This window comes from Aulostomus chinensis, chromosome 4 (genome assembly GCF_037954235.1).
Source record: "Aulostomus chinensis isolate RoL2024-O1b breed Wild chromosome 4, RoL_Achi_v1.0, whole genome shotgun sequence".
In the NCBI taxonomy this organism is placed as follows: Eukaryota; Metazoa; Chordata; class Actinopteri; order Syngnathiformes; family Aulostomidae; genus Aulostomus; species Aulostomus chinensis.
Genome location: NC_141323.1, coordinates 30,409,636 through 30,416,919, shown reverse-complemented (window position 1 = coordinate 30,416,919; position 7,284 = coordinate 30,409,636). Strand labels below are relative to the sequence as shown.

Here is a 7,284-nt window from a genome sequence, read left to right as displayed (position 1 = left end):
AAACCCCAATTATTTTTTAAACTATTTTTACCGAATTCCATAATATAATTTAAATTTTCTTCATTTTTAAACATTATATTGATATCATCCGCAAATTGTGCTATTTTAACGACTTTGTCTCTATATGTTTTTATACCTATAATATTCTTATCATTCATTATACTTAAAGCTAGTGGCTCAGCAACAATACTGTATAAAAGAGCCGAAAGCGGGCATCCTTGCCTTACCGATCTTTTTAATTTGATCTTTTCTGTTAGTTGTCCATTTATCTTTATTTGACTGTATGCGTTATCGTATAATAATTTAATCCATCTAATAAAGCCTTCACCGTATCCAAATCTTTTTAAAGTTTTATATAAGAAAAGATGTTCTACTCTGTCGAACGCTTTCTCCAAATCAATTCCGAGCAGATACCCCCCCTGTGCTGCCATTGTCCTGACGGTATCCTTTATTGTAAGGATCGTATCTATGATGTCTCTATCTGGTATGCCGTATGCCTGTGTATTACCAATAATGGTTCCTATTGTAAGTTTAAGCCTGTTTGCCAGTGTTTTGGTCAGTATCTTGTAATCTGTATTGAGTAAACTTATTGGTCTATAGTTTGTTATATCCTGTTTTGAACCTTTATTTTTGTAGATAAGTGAAATTATTCCTGCAGTGAATGTATTGGATGTTCTCTGTTCCCGTTCCATTGAGTGGTACAATGACAGCAACAGGGGAGCTATCTGCTCTTTGAAACAAATATAAAATTCTGCTGTTAAACCATCTACCCCTGGACTTTTGTTTTTATTTAAGCTATCTATTGCCGTCTTTATCTCATTAATAGTAATTTGTGCATCAGACCATTCCTTATCCTCCACTGAAATACTAGTTTGGATATTTGATAACAACTTGTCTACCTCTTCGCTATTGCTATATCCATTATCAAATAATTCTTTATAAAACTCTGTAGTTACTCTTAGTATATTTTCTTGATCGTCATATTCTTTTCCAGTTATATCGTTGATTTTTTCTATTATAGTTTTGTTTTGTTTTTGCTTTTCGAGCCCCAAAAAATATGCGGTGCATTTTTCTCCTTCTACTAAATTTTTAACTCTGCTTCTTATCATTGCACCTCTGCATTTTATTTTTTCTATGTTTCCTAGTTTTGCTTTATATAATTCATAGTTTTCTGTGTTTCTGTTAGGTTCTTTATCAAATAATGCTATTTCATGATTGATTAATTTTCTTAGTCGATTTTCTTCCAGCTCCTCTCTCCACTTTTTCTCTTTACTATAATTTATACTACTTCTTTTAATTCTTTGCTTTAGAATTTCCCACTTTTCTATAAAATTATTTTCTATTTTCATTTCTATTTTTGCATAATCAAGCAGTTTTGTGATTTTTTTAACGTAAGTTGAATCTGCCAGGAGGCTGGAGTTGAGGCACCAGGTACCTCCCCCCCTGAAACCTCCTGCAGCACCCAAGTAACACTCAATTGTTGCGTGATCACTCCATGCGTTATAATTATATTGTATTTTATTGATCTGTTTTGTTGCTTCAGGGGCCGTTAGACATAAATCTATTCTGGCTTGTTTCATTTTTCCCTGCACAACCTGTCTTCTGGAGTACTCTTTCTTGAATGGGTTGTGAATTCTCCATACATCTGTCAAATTGTGAATATTCATTAAATTATATAGCTCAGTTCTGTTGTGTCATTCTTGTATACATTATTAATTGATATATCATCCTTAGTTAATGCGATATTGAAATCTCCTATTATTATGGTTCTATGATCTATCCATCTGCTTATACTATTTAGAAACATTTTCCTTTCCTTTTCACAGTTACTGGCATATATGTTAACAATTCTGTATGTTCTATTGTTTATGCAAACATCTATAATAAGTATTCTACCTTTCTTGTCATGATATATTAACTTGCTATTGGTACTTATAGTCTTTTTTACTAAAATAGCTACGCCAAAAGATTTACTTGTGCCGTTGCTAAAAAAGACATCTCCTTCCCACATTTTGCTTGCTGCCGCCACGCTATCCCCTTCCCACCTTGTCTCCTGTAAGCAGAGAATGTCACACTTGCTTTTAAGTAAAATGGCGGTCATCCTGCCATAAGTGCGGAGTCCATTGACATTAAGGGAGTGCAGCAGAAACATGGTCAGACCAAAAAAACCTTTAAACAGCCAATTTTCCCTCAAGATTTTTTACCTCTCCCTCCTTCTTTCTTCTGTTTTTTCTTCATCGCAGCATCTTTTATTGAGGTGTGCTTTTTCCGAATATTTTTTATTGTGGCAAAGTCCATTTCCGAGTCACTGTTTGATCTACTCTGAGGAGGGAAGGTGGAGGGCACATTTAAGGCAGGTACCCTGGTGGATGTGGCTGCCGCCGGCTGCAATTCTCCTGGGGTGTCCCCTACCTCCATTGATTCCAGGAGTTGAGAAGGCTCCGGCTCCTTTTCGGACCCGTTTCCTCCTCCATCCTTTCCTCTCTGCTGTGGGCCTGAGTCAGTGCTCATAACATTCAGACTTGAACCAAGCCTTGTGCCTGGGCTCTGCACCGCTGTAGGAGGGCTCTGGGTTCTCTGAGGGGCGTAACCCTCACCGGCAGCCTGCTTGGCGGCGCCACTACCCACCTCGTCATCTTCCTCCTCATCCTCCGTTCCTCCCTCACTTAAACCTTCCATCTCACTGTACAGCTCCTCAGATCCAGATTCCACCACAATATCCTCATCACTATGATTACAATTACATTCATCAATTTTGTTCCAACACACCTCACATTTCTGTATCTTATTAGGTTTCCTGTTGCACTCCCTTGCATAATGCCCCTGGACACCACACTTATGACAGGAGAACTCAGGACAGTCCCTTAGGATGTGCCCCGGCTGGAGGCACATCCTACACACCCTAGCCTGCCTATCATGTATGACCCTGAAATATTCCGGTCCTATTGCTGTGTCAAACCGTGCTGAATAAGGCAGAGATTGGACTTTATCTGTAAATTTTACTTTGAGAAACCGCGTCCCATCAGCAATTTGCGTACCCGGCCACATCCTCCTCCTTATAGTTGATGCAGCTGAGACTCCCCACCCTTCTAGCTTTTGTAAAATTTCCTCATCTCTGATGTAAGCTGGTAAGCTTAAAAAAGAAACCATGAGTTCATCATTACACAGATCTTTGACATGCACTGTGTTGTCCCCAATTTTGAAACCATCTAGGATTCTCTCTTTCCCTTTGATGTGTGACATGGTAATTTCATATTTCTGCGACCCTGTCGCCCTACAGGCTATTAAACCTCCACACAGTGCTCTTATGCATCTCATTAATTCGAGAACTGGGACTTCATCCTGCCCAGTTACCTCGACACTGACCGTCAGTTCTCTGTCATACTTGTGGTCGCCACCCGCAGATTTCGCCGCTCCATGTCGCTGCTGCAGCTGCCTTTCCCCACCAGACGCCGCATCTCTTTCCGCCGCCAATTCTCTCTCACTCTCCGTCGCCTCTCCAGTAGCTCCTCGCTGCCCAGGTCTTCTCGGAACCACTTCTTCAGCTCTGTTCTTCAGGCCACCAGCTCTCGTTGCCTGTGGACCGGCTCCAGCGCTCCTTCCACACATCTCCTCTGAATCAGCCGCTGCTCGCCGTCTTTCCCCCGCTGTCAATGCGGAAGCCGCTCTCGCATTTCCCTCCGGCAGTTTTCCTTCCGGCTTCTTCATGTTTCGTTTCTGATTGTTTCTTTTAACAAGCAACCATTTTTCATTTTCTTCACCTGTTTGTGCGTTTATGTCAAGTCCGTTTTCCATGCTCGTAATCTGAAATCCGTTTGCAAAGTTCAAATCCATTTGGTCCGTCCGAAAGTTTTTCATTAGGAAAAAAAAACTCAAATTGACCTCCCCCGATCAGTATAAAAACTGTCGGGGGGAAAAAATGTTCACTCTAAAAACGAACCAAAAATGCAAGGAGAATAAGGAAGAACAATGAAAAAGGCTGAAAAAAACGAAAGAAATGGGAAAAGCGGAGTCCGCGACCTCCGTGTGTCGTGCTGTCAGCGTACCGTCTGATTGGCGCGTGCGTGTTCAGAGTGTTATGGCCGTAAGCCCTTGACTCTGACACACATGGGCTCTATATCCATTTCACTCACTTTCCAACCTCAGAAAAAAAGTGATGCGCAAAAGCCTCAGGGTCTTTTCACACGCCAAATTGGTGTCCTGTCAATAAAAGAAAAGAATGTTGATGTCATCGAGAGAAAAGTACTGCATCTGCCATCTTTCTACTTCAAATTAACCACTGCATGACATTCCATTCCAAAGCTGCGTAGGGCGCTTCAAGAAAAGGTGTGTGAGAGAAGCTCGCTCATGCTGGTCCCCAAAGACTCAAAGCTGCCCTTTCCTCACAAAGAAACAAAAAAGCTTACAGCACCTGGTATTCCCAGGCGGTCTCCCATCCAAGTACTAACCAGGCCCGACCCTGTTAAGCTTCCGAGATCAGACGAGATCGGGCGTGTTCAGAGTGGTATGGCCGTAAGCCCATGACTCTTACACACATGGGCTCTATATCCATTTCACTCACTTTACAACCTTGGAAAAAAAGTGACGTGAAACAGCCTCACGGTCTTTTCACACGCCAAAAAGGTGTCCTGTCAATAAAAGAAAAGAATGTTGATGTCATCTAGAGAAAAGTACTGCATCTGCCATCTGTCTACTTCAAATTACACGCTGCATGACATTCCATTTCAAAGCTGAAGAAAGGCGCTTCAAGAAAAGGTGTGTGAAGGAAGCTCGCTCATGCTGGTCCCCAAAGACTCAAAGCTGCCCTTTCCTCACAAAGAAACAAAAAAGCTTACAGCACCTGGTATTCCCAAGCGGTCTCCCATCCAAGTACTAACCGGGCCCGACCCTGCTTAGCTTCCAAGATCAGACAAGATCGGGCGTGTTAAGAGTGGTATGGACGTAAGCCCTTGACTCTTACACACATGGGCTCTATATCCATTTCACTCACTTTACAACCTCAGAAAAAAAGTGAAGCGTAAAAGCCTCAGGGTCTTTTCACACGCCAAATAGGTGTCCTGTCAATAAAAGAAAAGAATGTTGATGTCATCGAGAGAAAAGTACTGCATCTGCCATCTGTCTACTTCAAATTAACCACTGCATGACATTCCATTCCAAAGCTGCAGAGGGCGCTTCAAGAAAAGGTGTGTGAGGGAAGCTCGCTCATGCTGGTCCCCAAACACTCAAAGCTGCCCTTTCCTCACAAAGAAACAAAAAAGCTTACAGCACCAGGTATTCCCAGGCTGTCTCCCATCCAAGTACTAACCAGGACAGACCCTGCTTAGCTTCCGAGATCAGACGAGTTCAGAATGGTATGGCCGTAAGCTCTTGACTCTGACACACATGGGCTCTATATCCATTTCACACACTTTACAACCTCAGAAAAAAAGTGATGCGCAACAGCCTCAGGGTGTTTTCACACGCCAAATCGGTGTTCTGTCAATAAAAGAAAAGAATGTTGATGTCATCGAGAGAAAAGTACTGCATCTGTCATCTGTCTTCTTCAAATTAACCACTGCATGAAATTCCATTCCAAAGCTGCAGAGGGCGCTTCAAGAAAAGGTGTGTGAGGGAAGCTCGCTCATGCTGGTCCCCAAAGACTCAAAGCGGCCCTTTCCTCACAAAGAAACAAAAAAGCTTACAGCACCTGGTATTCCCAGGCGGTCTTCCATCCAAGTACTAACCAGGCCCGACCCTGCTAAGCTTCCGAGATCAGACGAGATCGGGCGTGTTCAGTGTGGTATGGCCGTAAGCCCTTGACTCTCACACACATGGGCTCTATATCCATTTCACTCACTTTACAACCTCAAAAAAAATGTGATGTGCAACAGCCTCACGGTCTTTTTACACACCAAATAGTTGTCCTGTCAATACAAAGAAAAGAATGTTGATGTCATCTTGAGAAAAGTACTGCATCTGCAATCTGTCTACTTCAAATTAGACACTGCATGACATTCCATTCGAAAGCTGTGGAGGGCGCTTCAAGAAAAGGTGTGTGAGGGAAGCTCGCTCATGCTGGTCCCCAAACACTCAAAGCTGCCCTTTCCTAACAATGAAAAAAAAAAAGCTTACAGCACCTGGTATTCCCAGGCGGTCTTCCATCCAAGTACTAACCAGGCCCGACCCTGCTTAGCTTCCAAGATCAGACGAGATCGGGCGTGTTCAGAGTGGGATGGCCGTAAGCCCTTGACTCTTACACACATGGGCTCTATATCCATTTCACTCACTTTACAACCTCAGAAAAAAAGTGACGTGCAAAAGCCTCACGGTCTTTTCAAACGCCAAATAGGTGTCCTGTCAATACAAAGAAAAGAATGTTGATGTCATCTAGAGAAAAGTACTGCATCTGCCATCTGTCTACTTCAAATTACACGCTGCATGAGATTCCATTTCAAAGCTGCAGAAAGGCGCTTCAAGAAAAGGTGTGTGAGGGAAGCTCGCTCATGCTGGTCCCCAAAGACTCAAAGCTGCCCTTTCCTCACAAAGAAACAAAAAAGCTTACAGCACCTGGTATTACCAGGCGGTCTTCCATCCAAGAACTAACCAGGCCCGACCCTGCTTAGCATCCGAGATCAGACGAGATCGGGCGTGTTCAGAGTGGTATGGCCGTAAGCCCTTGACTCTGACACACATGGGCTCTATATCCATTTCACACACTTTACAACCTCAGAAAAAAAGTGATGCGCAACAGACTCAGGGTCTTTTCACACGCCAAATCGGTGTCATGTCAATAAAAGAAAAGAATGTTGATGTCATCGAGAGAAAAGTACTGCATCTGCCATCTGTCTTCTTCAAATTAACCACTGCATGAAATTCCATTCCAAAGCTGCAGAGGGCGCTTCAAGAAAAGGTGTGTGAGGGAAGCTCGCTCATGCTGGTCCCCAAAGACTCAAAGCGGCCCTTTCCTCACAATGAAACAAAAAAGCTTACAGCACCTGGTATTCCCAGGCGGTCTTCCATCCAAGTACTAACCAGGCCCGACCCTGCTAAGCTTCCGAGATCAGACGAGATCGGGCGTGTTCAGAGTGGTATGGCCGTAAGCCCTTGACTCTCACACACATGGGCTCTATATCCATTTCACTCACTTTACAACCTCAAAAAAAATGTGATGTGCAAAAGCCTCACGGTCTTTTTACACACCAAATAGTTGTCCTGTCAATACAAAGAAAAGAATGTTGATGTCATCTCGAGAAAAGTACTGCATCTGCAATCTGTCTACTTCAAATTACACACTGCATGACATTC

General features: G+C 42.9%; 4 non-coding genes and 2 pseudogenes across 4 annotated transcripts; all 6 read right to left on the bottom strand.

Annotated features, from left to right (window-relative positions):
• Positions 1 to 4,399: 4,399 nt before the first annotated feature.
• Positions 4,400 to 4,518, bottom strand: LOC147266369 (5S ribosomal RNA). Its single transcript, XR_015113369.1, has one exon. It is a non-coding gene; the product is annotated as a 5S ribosomal RNA (ribosomal RNA).
• A 310-nt stretch (positions 4,519 to 4,828) lies between these two features.
• Positions 4,829 to 4,947, bottom strand: LOC147266368 (5S ribosomal RNA; annotated as a pseudogene).
• Positions 4,948 to 5,674: 727 nt separating this feature from the next.
• Positions 5,675 to 5,793, bottom strand: LOC147266367 (5S ribosomal RNA). Its single transcript, XR_015114540.1, has one exon. It is a non-coding gene; the product is annotated as a 5S ribosomal RNA (ribosomal RNA).
• Positions 5,794 to 6,104: 311 nt separating this feature from the next.
• On the bottom strand, positions 6,105 to 6,223 carry LOC147266366 (5S ribosomal RNA). Its single transcript, XR_015114537.1, has one exon. It is a non-coding gene; the product is annotated as a 5S ribosomal RNA (ribosomal RNA).
• A 311-nt stretch (positions 6,224 to 6,534) lies between these two features.
• On the bottom strand, positions 6,535 to 6,653 carry LOC147266365 (5S ribosomal RNA; annotated as a pseudogene).
• A 309-nt stretch (positions 6,654 to 6,962) lies between these two features.
• Positions 6,963 to 7,081, bottom strand: LOC147266364 (5S ribosomal RNA). Its single transcript, XR_015114049.1, has one exon. It is a non-coding gene; the product is annotated as a 5S ribosomal RNA (ribosomal RNA).
• Between the last annotated feature and the right edge of the window lie 203 nt (positions 7,082 to 7,284).